General features: G+C 52.6%; 1 pseudogene; it reads right to left on the bottom strand.

Annotated features, from left to right (window-relative positions):
- The window catches only part of LOC141092347 (CAAX prenyl protease 2-like), a 37,528-nt pseudogene extending 26,500 nt beyond the window's left edge, over positions 1-11,028 (bottom strand).
- Between the last annotated feature and the right edge of the window lie 3,777 nt (positions 11,029-14,805).

Raw genomic sequence — 14,805 nt, 5'->3', positions numbered from 1 at the left:
TCCTGTTACGTTTAAGATCCATAACGTGTTTCATAAGTCGCTGTTGAAGGGATATGTTGAGCCAGTAGTTTCTATGGCTGCACCTCCTGACCCTGTATTGGTTGAAGGTAATGTGGAAAATGAGGTAGAGAAAATACTGGATTCTCGTCTGGCTAGACAGAGACTCCAGTATTTGGTCAAGTGGAAGGGTTATGGCCAGGAGGACAATTCTTGGGTCTCTGCCTCTGATATTCATGCCGATAGATTGGTTTGTGCTTTTCATCGGGCCCATCCTGATCGGCCCGGTGGCGTGGATGAGGGTTCGGTGACCCCTCCTCAAGGGGGCGGGTGCTGTTGTGAGCTCATTTTCGGGTTTGCCTCTGGCTTCTGGTGAGGGTTATGGAGCTGGCTGTGCTGACAGAGGAGTAGTGAGTTCTCTATCTGGACTCCCTCTGTTGGTGAAGGGAGGTAATGAAGCTGATCTAAATGGCAGAGACCGGCCACCTGAGGAAGAGGACTGTGATTGGACATCAGGAGTTTCTGATTGGATTTAAGGCAGCCAACTCCCTAGTTTCTTGCTGGTGATTTTTCCTGACTGTGGCTTCTGGCTTCCAGTTTGGTTCCTGCCTTCTGAAAGCTAAGTTTTCTCTGCTATTGTTCATATGAGTTTTTGTTTGGTTTACTTAGTTTTTGTGTTCAGCCAGCCCTGGCTGGGATTGGGCTGAATCCGCATTTTGTCTCTGATCAGCTGATCTCTTTTGCTCTGTCTTCAGAATATACCTGAGTGCTGATATAGTGATTTGAAGTCTAGCGACTTCAGGGCCTTTTTCTATCAGACGTGTTGGACATTTTTTTTGGCAGGGTTTTTTGCGTGATTGCAGACAGCAGCTTTTCTTTCCTGTCCTTTCTAGTTAGTGAGGGCCCCATCGTTTGCTCAGCCTATCTTTCTATCTGTGTCTGTGTTTTCTTCTTGTTTCACCGACAATACATGTTGGGGGCTGTCTACTGCTTTGGGGTCTGCTCTGGGGCAGTTTAGATTTCCCCTTTCTTTCTTTAGGCTTATTTAGTTCTCCGGCCGTGACGAGGCGTCTAGGACCTCCGTAGTCACACTCCACGGCTACTGCTAGTTGTTGTGGACAGGATCAGGGGTCTGCAATCCGCTAGTTACCAACCTCTCCAGTTTTCTGGGCTTAGCTTGCTTTTTGTTTTTTCCTCCTCGGTGACTCATTCAAAACAGGACTCCATGCGAAAATGACGGACCCGTACATATTTGTTGAGCTGTTTTAGGTCTAGTATGGGCCTGACGCTGCCTCTTTTCTTGGGAACTACAAATAGATTGGAGTAGAACCCTCGGAATCTTTCGTTCGCGGGTACTGGTACTACGACTCATGCTTGAAGGAGAGAGGAGACCACTTGGTGAAAGGCACGGGCCTAGTCTGGTGGTGTTGGTGGAGTAGAGAGGAAGAACCGGTTTGGTGGAGTGGAAGTGAACTCTATCTTGTATCCGGAAGACACTATTTCCCTGACCCACCTGTCTTCTGTAATAGGCAGCCAGACTTGCTGAAAGAGTAGAAGTCGCCCGCCTACTGGTGGGATGTCTTCCGGAGTTCGTGAGTCATGATGAAGCGAAGTTCTGAGGTTTTCCTCCCATGGGTTTCGCTTGGCCTGCTTTTGACTGCCAAATCCTGTCCGGTCTCGGCGCCGTCCGTGAGTTGTCCCTGCGTGGAGAGCGGTTACAATTTTGCGCTGGGCGTGAGACGGACCAGACCAAAGAATTCCGAAAAGATCGGAATCTTGTTTGGTTTCGCCGTTTAAACGTGCGTTTAGGTTTCAGTTGAGGCAGAGAAGTACTCTTACCCCCAGTGGCATTGGATATCATTGTGTCCAACTTTTCGCCGAAAAGCCTTCTACTGAGGTACGGAAGATGGGTGAGGGACTTCTCTGAGGCCGCATCCGCTTTCCATTCCAGCAGCCAGAGGATACGCCAAATCGTAATGGCGTTTGCCGCTATCCCCGCTAGACCTCTTGCTGAGTCTAGGGCTGCATGAAGCATGTAGACTGCTACTACCGCTGGGTCCGAGAGCCCGGGACTTGAAGCTTGAAGCCCCTCCTGAAGTTTTTTGGCCCAAGCCAGGATGGCCTTGGCCGCCCAAACTGAAGCAAAAGCAGGGGCTAGGGAGGCCCCTGCCGCTTCGAAAATGGAACAAGCCGTGCGTTCTACTTGGCGGTCTGCTGCGTCCCTGAGGGTTGAGCCATCTGGCAGTGAGAGTATGGTCTGTGCTGCTAGTCTAGATACCGTGGGGGGGGGGGGGGGGATCTGTCCACACTTTGGTGTCCTTCTGAGAGAAGGGTTACTTCACTTCCAGATATTTGCAATTGGCAAATTTTTTCTCGGGCTGCGAAAACTGCTTAGTAAGTATCATTTGAAACTCATGGTGATTAAGGAAGACCTTAGGCGGTTTCAGAACACTTTCAAAGCAAATCTTATGTCCTGGGGCTTCCGAGGCTGGATCTGAAATTTCCAGCACCTGATGGATGGCAGAAATTATGTCCTCAACTAGCGCTGTATTGCTAGGGGGACAAGGTACCACAGACCTCTCCGTTTCGTTGTCTGAGTCGGAGTCACAGATGCCTTCCGAATCCTGTGTATCGCTAAGACATTCCCTGGTGGGCGATGTGGGGCGGAGGTCCTCTGTGGTAGGGGATCTCTGTGGAGAACTGTATTGTCTGTCACTGATAGGGGACTGCCTAGGTGACCTGGAATGACGGTGCCTCTCCCTGGGGGGGCTGACCGTGTGCTATAGGACGACGCAGGTGATCGCGACCTGTGGGTCCGTTTACGTCTGTGAGAGTCGGAAACAGCATGTTCCTGAGACAAGTTGTCCGTTTGCTGGGTAATGTTCACAGCAGAGCCACAACCCTGCAGAGCTTGCAGCAATGTAGCGGTTAAGTTATCTATGGACTGTGTCATAGACTGTGACATCTGAGTAGCCCATTCCGGCATGGTATCTGATACTGAAGCATTGGTAGGGACTCCCTGGGGTTCTGACCCAGAGTTCTGGATGCAATCCCGGCAGTGCGGCTACGTGCTGCCACTGGGGAGAGTGGTTTTGCAGGCTGTGCAGAATGCATAGAAACAGTCCTGCCTGGTTCTCTTTCTTGAGCCTGGCATAGTGCACAGACGCTGGCTCTCAGGGATGCTACAGGTGTGGCTACGCAGAGGAACTCACAGAGAGCCGTATAGGTAATATGGATTCACAGCTGAGTAAAGAGAACCCAGCTGTGATCTTACCCCACCAGTGTGCTCCTAGGTCCAGCGCCAATTTACAGTTCTGTGCCCCCCGGAGACTGCTGTGGTTCTCCTGCTTGCTGCATGCGTCCGTTGTGGGATATGGCCTGCAGCCAAAAAATGGCCACCGGGACGCTGAGGAGAGAAAGGAGGGGGCGGAGAGCTGGGGCGGAGAGCTGAAAAGGGCGTGCTGGGCTATGTAAAAACGCGCCCTTTCTGCCTCGATCCACCCCTCCTCTGACACTATAGAGTATCATTTTAGTCATCCGGGGGGCGGGCGGAGAAAAGGCGGCGGCTTCAGCTAGGCCGAAGCCGCGGTCTCAAGTAGAGATCTGATGCCCAGAAGGGCTCCAGGGCGGCGCGGTAGTCCGGGAGGGGGTCGGATCTGCACCAGACCCCCCCGGAATGGGCGACTGGCTCGCGGTGGGGGCAGCAGGGGTAGCGGTTCCTGATTAGGGGTCCCTGTGAGGCGCTATGAGGCCGCTGCTGCTGCAGAGACGGGGCGCAGGGAGCCCTGTCTCTGCTGTTCCATGTCTGCCTGCACCCTCCCCCGGCCCCAGCAGGATCCCACAGCTGGTCTGGGGTCCCTGGTGCAGACTGCTACCTATTCACCGACTCTACCTGAGGTGTCTCAACCTAATGCCCCCTGAGGGGCATTAGGGAGGGTGCGTCTGTCACCGTCAGGGGGTCTTCATCCTCGCCTCGACCTCAACCCAGACCCCAAAGGGGTTGGGGAAGGAGAGGGGTCTCAACTTCGGACCAGTACCCGAGGGACTGTGGAAGGAGCGACATGGGGAATAGCCATCTCCACTTCAACTGGGCACCCCTAAAAATCTGTATCCGGACGAAAAAGAAAAACGGAAAAAAGGTGTGCCTCCTTGCGACACTAAGCAAAAACTGGAGAAGGCGGACGCCGTCCAGGGGTGTATACTGCAGAGGAGGAGCCATAGTTAATCTTGTTCAGATTATGCATAGTGTCGCCTCCTAGTGGACAGCAGCATAACACCCATGGTTTTGTGTCCCCCAATGAGGCGACAGAGTAAATTTATAAAAAAAAAAAACCCTAATAAATTCATTTTTTAGAAATAAAAAAAAAACCCAAAACAATAAAAGTACACATATTTAGTATTGCCGCGTCCATAACGACCCGCCCTATAAAACTGTCCCATTTGTTAACCTCTTTAGCGAAACCCCTTAAAAAATAAAAAAACAAAGCAAAAAAATAACGCTTTATTATCATACCGCCGAACAAAAAGTGCAATAACGCGCGATCAAAAAGACTGATATAAAAACCATGGCTTCACTGAAAACGTCATCTTGTCCCGCAAAAAACGAGCTGCCACACAGCGTCATCAGCGAAAAAATAAAAAAGTTATAGCTTGCAGAATAAAGCGATGCAAAAATAATTATTTTTTATATAAAATTGTTTTTATTGCATAAAAGCGCCAAAACATAAAAAAAGACCTAAATGAGGTATCGCCGTAACCGTACTGACCCGAAGAATAAAACCGCTTTATCAATATTACCACACGCGGAACAGTGTAAACGCACACCCCCAAAAGAAATTCATGAAATGCTGGTTTTTGTTCATTCTGCGTCCAAAAAAACAGAATAAAAAGCGATCAAAAAATGTCACATGCCCGAAAATGGTACCAATAAAAAATGTCAACTCGTCCCTCAAAAAATAAGACCTCACATGACTCGGTGGGTCAAATATGGAAAAATTATTGCTCTCAAAATGTGGTGATGCAAAAACTATTTTTACAATAAAAAGCGTCTTTTATTTAGCATATGACAGCTGCCAAACATAAAAACCGCCATAAATAGTAAATCAAACCCCCCGTTATCACCCCGTTAGTTAGGGAAAAATAATAAAATTATCCCCACATATGGGGTATCAGCATACTCAGGACAAATTGCAAAACAACTTTTGGGGTCCAATTTCTCCTGTTACCCTTAGGAAAATAAAAAATTGGGGGCAAACATCATTTTTGTGGAAAAAAATATGATTTTCACGCCCGGGCGTTATTAACTTCTGTGAAGCCCTTGGTGGTTCAAAGTGCTCACCACACATCTAGATAAGTTCCTTAAGGGGTCTAGTTTCCAAAATGGGGTCACTTGTGGGGGGGTTTCCACTGTTTAGGCACATCAGGGGCTCTCCAAACGTGACATGGCATCCCATCTGAATTCCAGCCAATTTTGCATTGAAAAAGTCAAATGGCGCTCCTTCCCTTCTGAGCTCTGCCATGCGCCGAAACAGTGGTTTCCCCCACATATCAGGTATCAGCGTACTCAGGACAAATTGCACAATAACTTTTGCAGTCCAATTTCTCCTGTTACCCTTGGTAAAATAAAAAAAAAATTGGACCTGAAGTAATTTTTTTGTGAAAAAAGTTAAATGTTCATTTTTTTTTTTTTTAAACATTCAAAAAATTCCTGTGAAGCACCTGAAGGGTTAATAAACTTCTTGAATGTTGTTTTGAGCACCTTACGGGGTGCCGTTTTCAGAATGGTGTCACTTTTGGGTATTTTCTATCATATAGACCAGTGGTCCCCAACCTTTTTTGCACCAGGGACCGGTTTCAAGCAAGACCATTCTTCCATGGCGCGGCAGGGCGGGGATGGAGGTGTGGCAGGGGCGGGGCTTTGGTCATAAGGGAGCGGGGCTATGTACACGGTTGTAGTGTAGCAGTGCATACTTATAATTAAATAACATTTATAATGTGACTCAACTCACCATAGGTTTTGAATGAGTGCTCCATCACCCCCATCATTGCCTTCACCCCATCACTCCCTTCTCCCCATCATTGCCACCACCCCATCACTCCCTTCTCCCCATCATTGCCTTCACCCCATCACCCCCTTCTCCCCATCATTGCCTTCACCCCATCACTCCCTTCTCCCCATCATTACCTTCACCCCATCACTCCCTTCTCCCCATCATTGCCTTCACCCCATCACCCCCTTCTCCCCATCACTCCCTTCTCCCCATCATTGCCTTCACCCCATCATTGCCACCACCCCATCACTCCCTTCTCCCCATCATTGCCTTCACCCCATCACCCCCTTCTCCCCATCATTGCCTTCACCCCATCACTCCCTTCTCCCCATCATTACCTTCACTCCATCACTCCCTTCTCCCCATCATTACCTTCACCCCATCACTCCCTTCTCCCCATCATTGCCTTCACCCCATCATTGCCACCACCCCATCACTCCCTTCTCCCCATCATTGCCACCACCCCATCACCCCCTTCTCCCCATCATTGCCTTCACCCCATCACTCCCTTCTCCCCATCATTGCCTTCACCCCATCACTCCCTTCTCCCCATCACCCCTTCTCCCCATCATTGCCTTCACCCCATCACTCCCTTCTCCCCATCATTACCTTCACCCCATCACTCCCTTCTCCCCATCATTGCCTTCACCCCATCACTCCCTTCTCCCCATCATTGCCTTCACCCCATCACCCCCTTCTCCCCATCATTGCCTTCACCCCATCATTGCCACCACCCCATCACTCCCTTCTCCCCATCATTGCCACCACCCCATCACCCCCTTCTCCCCATCATTGCCTTCACCCCATCACTCCCTTCTCCCCATCATTGCCTTCACCCCATCACTCCCTTCTCCCCATCATTGCCTTCACCCCATCACTCCCTTCTCCCCATCATTGCCTTCACCCCATCACTCCCTTCTCCCCATCATTGCCACCACCCCATCACTCCCTTCTCCCCATCATTGCCTTCACCCCATCACTCCCTTCTCCCCATCACCCCTTCTCCCCATCATTGCCTTCACCCCATCACCCCCTTCTCCCCATCATTGCCTTCACCCCATCACTCCCTTCTCCCCATCATTACCTTCACCCCATCACTCCCTTCTCCCTATCATTGCCTTCACCCCATCACCCCCTTCTCCCCATCATTGCCACCACCCCATCACTCCCTTCTCCCCATCATTGCCACCACCCCATCACTCCCTTCTCCCCATCATTGCCTTCACCCCATCACCCCCTTCTCCCCATCATTGCCTTCACCCCATCACTCCCTTCTCCCCATCATTGCCTTCACCCCATCACTCCCTTCTCCCCATCACCCCTTCTCCCCATCATTGCCTTCACCCCATCACTCCCTTCTCCCCATCATTGCCACCACCCCATCACTCCCTTCTCCCCATCATTGCCTTCACCCCATCACTGCCGTCTCTCCATCATTGCCTTCACCCCATCACTGCCGTCTCTCCATCACTCCCATCATGGCCTTCTCCCATTACCCCCTCATGGCCTTCTCTCCCCATCACGGTCTTCTCCTCATGTCCCCATCTCCTGCAGGGCCAGGCTACACAAACACAGACAAACACACACACACAGACATACATGTACACACACAGACAGACATACATACACACACACACATTATACATACACACAGACACCACGTCTCTCCTCTCACCTGCCCGCCGCCCGCGCTTCCTCGCTCTGACACAGCAGCGGCGCGCTCCTCTCTTTGTCAGTCAGACAGGAAGCGCGGGCGGCGGGCAGGAAGCTGGACGCAGTGGACGGGTCCTTGCAGCTCCGCTCCTGCTATTCCCTCTTGCAGGCAGCGGAGCTGCTTGGATCGCTCCCTGGCCGCCGCTACACACGCCGCTAAGAACTGCTGCGCGCAGCCCCAGCCCCCGCTACGCCACTGACCGCCCCTGGCTCCCCTTGTGTCCGCGGACCGGCAAGGGCACTGCAGCGGCCCGGTGCTGGGCCGCGGACCGGCGGTTGGGGACCCCTGATATAGACCCCTCAAAGTGATTTCAAATGTGATGTGGTCCGTAAAAATAAAATGGTGCTGGAAAAATGAGAAATCGCTGGTCAACTTTTAACCCTTATGACCTCCTAACAAAAAAAAAATTTTGGTTCCAAAATTGTGCTGATGTAAACATGTGGGAAATGTTACTTATTAAGTTTTTTGTGTGCCATACCTCTGTGATTTAAGGGCATAAAAATTCAGAGTTGGAAAACTGCGAAATTTTCAAAATTTTCGCCAAATTTCCGTTTTTTTCACAAATAAATGCAAGTTATTTGAATGAAATTTTACCACTAACATGAAGTACAATATGTCATGAGAAAACAATGTCAGAATCACCGGGATCCATGGAAGCGTTTCAGAGTTATTACCTCATAAAGGGCCCGGTCATGAACGTGCAAACCACCCTTGGGGGTAAGGGGTTAATCAATGTAACGTGTGTGTTGTGGGACAAATCTGAAAATTTGCAACAGAAAAGATATGTAAATGGAACTACATTTATATAATTCTATACTTACCAATGCCAAAAAATAGTGGACACGTAAAAATAGCTGTGCCTGGACTAGTACATGGTACCAACATGGGCAACATGCAGGCTCTAAAGACCAACTCCTCTGTAAGAGGCACAATCACCTGGTTACGAAGCCATATCGCATGTCAGTGAAACAGAGCATCCAGAAACAGGGATCTGCAGGTTGCAAGCAAGGACAAGAAAAAAAAAAAGACCCAGGATGAAAGTGCCATACAGAGTGTCCCTACATTAGTGCCATGGTCGCACTCAGAGAGAAATACTTACCAAAAGCAACTTTCAAGCCATCAAGAAAACCCCACGGGCAATCCAGAGACAGCTGGACCAGAGGGCCAAGGAACAAAATCTGCATTTGAAGACAAGAAAAGGTGATAAATGCAACATGAAAATGAAGCGTGAGGCTGCCAGTGCCGTGACGTCCCGTCTTACCATGGTAAGGAGCAGCGGTAACAAGGTTGCTGTGAAGATCCCGTCTAAGCGGAAACCCATGAGAGAAAGTATGGCTGCCTCTGTCTAGAGAGAACACAGAATTGCACACGCTGAGTTTCTAATGTAGGAGAAAGTGGAGCAATTTCTTGGAAGGGGCAAAAAAAAACAAAAAAACAAAATAGTTGCAAAAGAAAAAACCCTGTAGGAAGATGAAGTATCACAGACAAAAGGCTGTTGCTGCAAACATACAGTGTCTGCAATCGTTATACTTCTGCACTTGAGCAGAATAGACCGTCAAGGGGGTGACGGCGCGCTGCAGCATGACAGACAAGAGAAGTGTTACCGGCAGGCGTTCCGGCGGGGAAAGGCGGCAGAGGAGGCGCTCCGGCGGGGAAAGGCAGCAGAGGAGGCGCTCCGGCGGGGAAAGGCGGCAGAGGAGGCGCTCCGGCGGGGAAAGGCGGCAGAGGAGGCGCTCCGGCGGGGAAAGGCAGCAGAGGAGGCGCTCCGGCGGGGAAAGGCAGCAGAGGAGGCGCTCCGGCGGGGAAAGGCAGCAGAGGAGGCGCTCCGGCGGGGAAAGGCAGCAGAGGAGGCGCTCCGGCGGGGAAAGGCAGCAGAGGAGGCGCTCCGGCGGGGAAAGGCAGCAGAGGAGGCGCTCCGGCGGGGCAGACGGCAGAGGAGGCGCTGCGGCAGGGAAGACGGCAGAGGAGGCGCTGCGGCAGGGAAGACGGCAGAGGAGGCGCTGCGGCAGGGAAGACGGCAGAGGAGGCGCTGCGGCAGGGAAGACGGCAGAGGAGGCGCTGCGGCAGGGAAGATGGCAGAGGAGGCGCTGCGGCAGGGAAGACGGCAGAGGAGGCGCTGCGGCAGGGAAGACGGCAGAGGAGGCGCTGCGGCAGGGAAGACGGCAGAGGAGGCGCTGCGGCAGGGAAGACGGCAGAGGAGGCGCTCCGGCAGGAAAGATGGCAGAGCAGGTGCCGGACCTCCGGCGGGGCAGACGGCAGAGGCGGTGCCGGACCTCCGGCGGGGCAGACGGCAGAGGCGGTGCCGGACCTCCGGCGGGGCAGACGGCAGAGGCGGTGACGGACCTCCGGCGGGGCAGACGGCAGAGGCGGTGACGGACCTCCGGCGGGGCAGACGGCAGAGGCGGTGACGGACCTCCGGCGGGGCAGACGGCAGAGGCGGTGACGGACCTCCGGCGGGGCAGACGGCAGAGGCGGTGCCGGACCTCCGGCGGGGCAGACGGCAGAGGCGGTGCCGGACCTCCGGCGGGGCAGACGGCAGAGGCGGTGCCGGACCTCCGGCGGGGCAGACGGCAGAGGCGGTGACGGACCTCCGGCGGGGCAGACGGCAGAGGCGGTGACGGACCTCCGGCGGGGCAGACGGCAGAGGCGGTGCCGGACCTCCGGCGGGGCAGACGGCAGAGGAGGTGCCGGACCTCCGGCGGGGCAGACGGCAGAGGCGGTGACGGACCTCCGGCGGGGCAGACGGCAGAGGTGGTCACCACACACTATTGTATTTACCTTGAAGCCTGTTAACTCTTTCCAAACCCATAGAAACAGAGGGGACAGGGAGGACACGATGAGCACACTGGTGAACCTCCTCTTAATGACCGCAGGGTGATCTCTGGGGACAGGAAACAGACAGGTGTCACACACAGCAGGTGCTGCAGCCGGGGATGCGGCTCCCTCCGCCGGACCCGCTACTCTACCTGGACAGCTCGCTCTTCCACACATACAAGCTGCCCACGTAAGAACACGCCAGGGTGAGGCAGCAGAGCAGGGACACCGCGCACAGCCCCGAGGCGGACACTGCAGCGTGAGCCTCAGACATGGCAGGTGGAAGGGGGAAAGGACCTGTGATGATGTCATGACCATGTGACCAGTCACGTGTGAGGAAGGAGCCAGGCTCTGTAGTCCTACTGTAGTGATGGGGGCAGTCCGGCTCTACACACAGAGCGCTGCTTTCCCCACTGTTATCACTCCAGTCCCTTCACTAAAAAGTCTGGGCCACAGTATACAGGTGTACAGGGGTCTAGTGACGGCTCTTTAGCCATGTTCTCAGCCTGTAGCTCCTGGGGTCAAGACCTCACTCCTGTCTGTATTGTGACTTGTGTTATTCCCTAATGTCTGATATTTGTAGTGTGGATTCTACATTAGTGCAGTGTATGTGTACTCCCTGACTGCTTGTGGGGGCGCTCTGGTATTATGTGTACTCCCTGACTGCTTGTGGGGGCGCTCTGGTATTATGTGTACTCCCTGACTGCTTGTGGGGGCGCTCTGGTATTATGTGTACTCCCTGACTGCTTGTGGGGGCGCTCTGGTATTATGTGTACTCCCTGACTGCTTGTGGGGGCGCTCTGGTATTATGTGTACTCCCTGACTGCTTGTGGGGGTGCTCTGGTATTATGTGTACTCCCTGACTGCTTGTGGGGGCGCTCTGGTATTATGTGTACTCCCTGACTGCTTGTGGGGGCGCTCTGGTATTATGTGTACTCCCTGACTGCTTGTGGGGGCGCTCTGGTATTATGTGTTCTCCCTGACTGCTTGTGGGGGTGCTCTGGTATTATGTGTACTCCCTGACTGCTTGTGGGGGCGCTCTGGTATTATGTGTACTCCCTGACTGCTTGTGGGGGCGCTCTGGTATTATGTGTACTCCCTGACTGCTTGTGGGGGCGCTCTGGTATTATGTGTACTCCCTGACTGCTTGTGGGGGCGCTCTGGTATTATGTGTACTCCCTGACTGCTTGTGGGGGCGCTCTGGTATTATGTGTACTCCCTGACTGCTTATGGGGGCGCTCTGGTATTATGTGTACTCCCTGACTGCTTGTGGGGGCGCTCTGGTATTATGTGTACTCCCTGACTGCTTGTGGGGGCGCTCTGGTATTATGTGCACTCCCTGACTGCTTGTGGGGGCGCTCTGGTATTATGTGTACTCCCTGACTGCTTGTGGGGGCGCTCTGGTATTATGTGTACTCCCTGATGATACAAGATGATATCATGATATCATGATTGATGAGCAAGATGATACAAGAGAGTGGGAAGAGTGAGGTCAAGGGGGAGATAGATGGAGAGAGTGAGACGAAGAGAAGATGGATGTCTGAGGGATGTGCTGCAGCAGGTCCCAGTGATCTGGGCTGCTGGCACGGGAAAGACATAGAAAGAGACTGATAAGATTGATGACCTAACCTTCCAGAAGAGAGACAGAACAGATCGGAACGAAGGAGAATAGGACAGTGGGAAGCGGGTTGAGTAAGAGAAAGAACCCTTCCAGTCCAGAGCGCAAAGGCCGGGGCCCGGTCCCCGAGGTTGATCGGATCTTTTATGTCCAGCAACAGACACCGGTGGAGTAGTGAGCCGCTAACACCTTACTCCCATCATAGACTTGGGACACAACAGCACCTTATTAGTGAGCCGGGACTCTGGAGCGAGAGTTCCCCGAAGCAGGCTACAGCTGTCTGTCATACAAGTAGAGACTAGGAACACCTAGAGAGAGGCATTCCAGGGTAACTAAGTACTGGAGTGCTTCGCCTTGGAGGAGTCGTTCAGTCAGGTACACGTTGGCGGAGTGCTGGAGAGGAGAACCTATCTTGCCTGGAGGTTGGCTTGAACCCTGACCTGGAGAACACAGAGCGGAGGCTGGCATGTGTGTGAACTGCAAACAGTGAGTAAAGCTTTGGAACCGCACGCCCTGGTGTCCTCCAGTTATTCCGCACCGCTACACCTGAGTACCTGTACCTACACCATCTACGCCTCCCCGCCATTACAGCATATACACTGCCTTGGGTCTACAGCTCCGCCTGTGGAGAGCTTTACCATCTATGCTGCACACACCATCAGTCCCAGCGGATCTGCATGCAGCGTCGGCCTAACATCATATTTGCCGAACACCACAGGTGGCGTCACAAACTTTACATTACAACCAAACACCACCGCCATTGATATTGAGGCCCAGGGCCACGGACCGGGTCTCCGCTGCTGTGACACATCATCCCCCTGACACCCGCCCGGTACCGAGTACCCCACAGCCCTGGGTGAAGCGAGGGCGACTCATGTACTCCCTGACTGCTTATGGGGGGCGCTGTGGTATTATGTGTACACCCTGACTGCTTATGAGGGCACTCTGGTATTATGTGTACTCCCTGACTGCTTGTGGGGGCGCTCTGACCAGTGAAGATTTCTCAGTGTCACTGGTGTTTATTCCATTATTACTGTTAGGTGTCAGGTTCCTGTCGCTGCACAGCAGGAATCCCAAGCCTTGCCTTCGGCGGTCTCCCATTCCTCTCCGGCTGCAGAGGAGGCTGCTCAGCAGACTCGTTGGTCCCGGCGCTCTGCTCAGACTAGCACTGTGGGTTTTCTTGCTTCTGCCACATCAGGTCCAGCTATAGCAACGCATGCTGGTCAGCAGCAAGCTACTCCAGGGACTAAGTCCTCCTTTCGGTACACTGAGCATGCCCATGGGAAGATCTCTCATTTGAGATCGGAGGTCACGTGCTCAGGTCCTTCTCCAGCTTGGATTAGACCATCAGGAAGGTCCCGGAAGGACGCTGCTATAAAAGGATCGCATGGCCGCCTGACCATGCGCTAGTATAGACAGTTGTTAAAACTTGTGTGTGTGATGATGGATGCATGGAGCTGGTGAATGACTTATTATGAAACCCCTTCCCTTTGATATGCATGATGTAGGGTTATCTTAGTGTAAGTCAGCGCCTTGTAGTGGCTAAGCGTAGTGCCACAGTGCTTCCTAGTCACAGCACCTCTCTCAGCGCCATATTGTGCCATCCAGCACAAGGCACCTAGTGGCTGCATCCACCAGCGCAGCGCCATGCACAGGTCTACCGCGTTCCTCTTTAGTCTGGGAGGTTAGTGGCTTCCGCCAGAGCGGTGCAGTGCACACTAGTGCGGTACTTATTTGTTTCTCTCTTGCTGGCTCTGCTGCAGCGGCGCCGAGCGCTAGTGGACTAGAGGGACTCTAACCCTGTGTCCTTGGGGTGGAGTCCTGTGTCTGTATACTAGCGCTCATCCGGCCGAGCCCTGTTGTTAGGAGTGGCGGAAGACACTAAATAAAAAATAAATAAAGTGCCTTCACCACTCGGAGTCCACCGTGCGGTGGATGGAAAAAACGCTGCCAAGAGAGGCAGAACACTACGGCGGTAATGTGCACAAGGGTTTAAGGCTGAGTGCAGATGGACTTTTGAGCCCTGTGGATTTTTCCATGCAGAATGGAAGAAATCCGCAAGACAAATGACCTGAATTTTTCCTGCGGATTTCTTCCATTTTTCCTGCGGTTTTTGTGCGGTTTTCCACTGTGGATTCCCCCCTGTGGATTTGGAGACAGGGGAGGTGGAAAACCGCACAAAAGAAGTAACATGCTGCGGATTTTGTACCGCAGGAAAACCGCGTGGAATAATCTGCAGCGTCTGCACAGCGGTTTTTTTTTTTAATTGATTTTAAGGCTACTGTACATCACAATGCGGATATGCAGCGTTTCTGTGCAGAAAAATCCGCTGGATATCCGCATCATGTGCACACAGCCTAACTGTACCCAGTGCACCAAATTCACAGAGCTGCAGGCGTAAATTAAACGCTGAGTCTGTTCAAGGTCACAGACTATCAGCGATGAACACACGGTATTAGAAGTCACAGAAGTAGCCTTAACCCCTTCACCCCCAAGGGTGGTTTGCACGTTCATGACCGGGCCAATTTTTACAATTCTGACCACTGTACCTTTATGAGGTCATAACTCTCGAACGCTTCCATGGATCCCGGTGATTCTGACATTGTTTTCTC

Source organism: Dendrobates tinctorius, unplaced genomic scaffold (genome assembly GCF_039654945.1).
Source record: "Dendrobates tinctorius isolate UK_male_01 unplaced genomic scaffold, ASM3965494v1 ptg000059l, whole genome shotgun sequence".
NCBI lineage: Eukaryota > Metazoa > Chordata > Amphibia > Anura > Dendrobatidae > Dendrobates > Dendrobates tinctorius.
The sequence above is the reverse complement of the archived record's forward strand: the minus strand, read 5'-3'. Positions and strand labels throughout refer to the sequence as shown.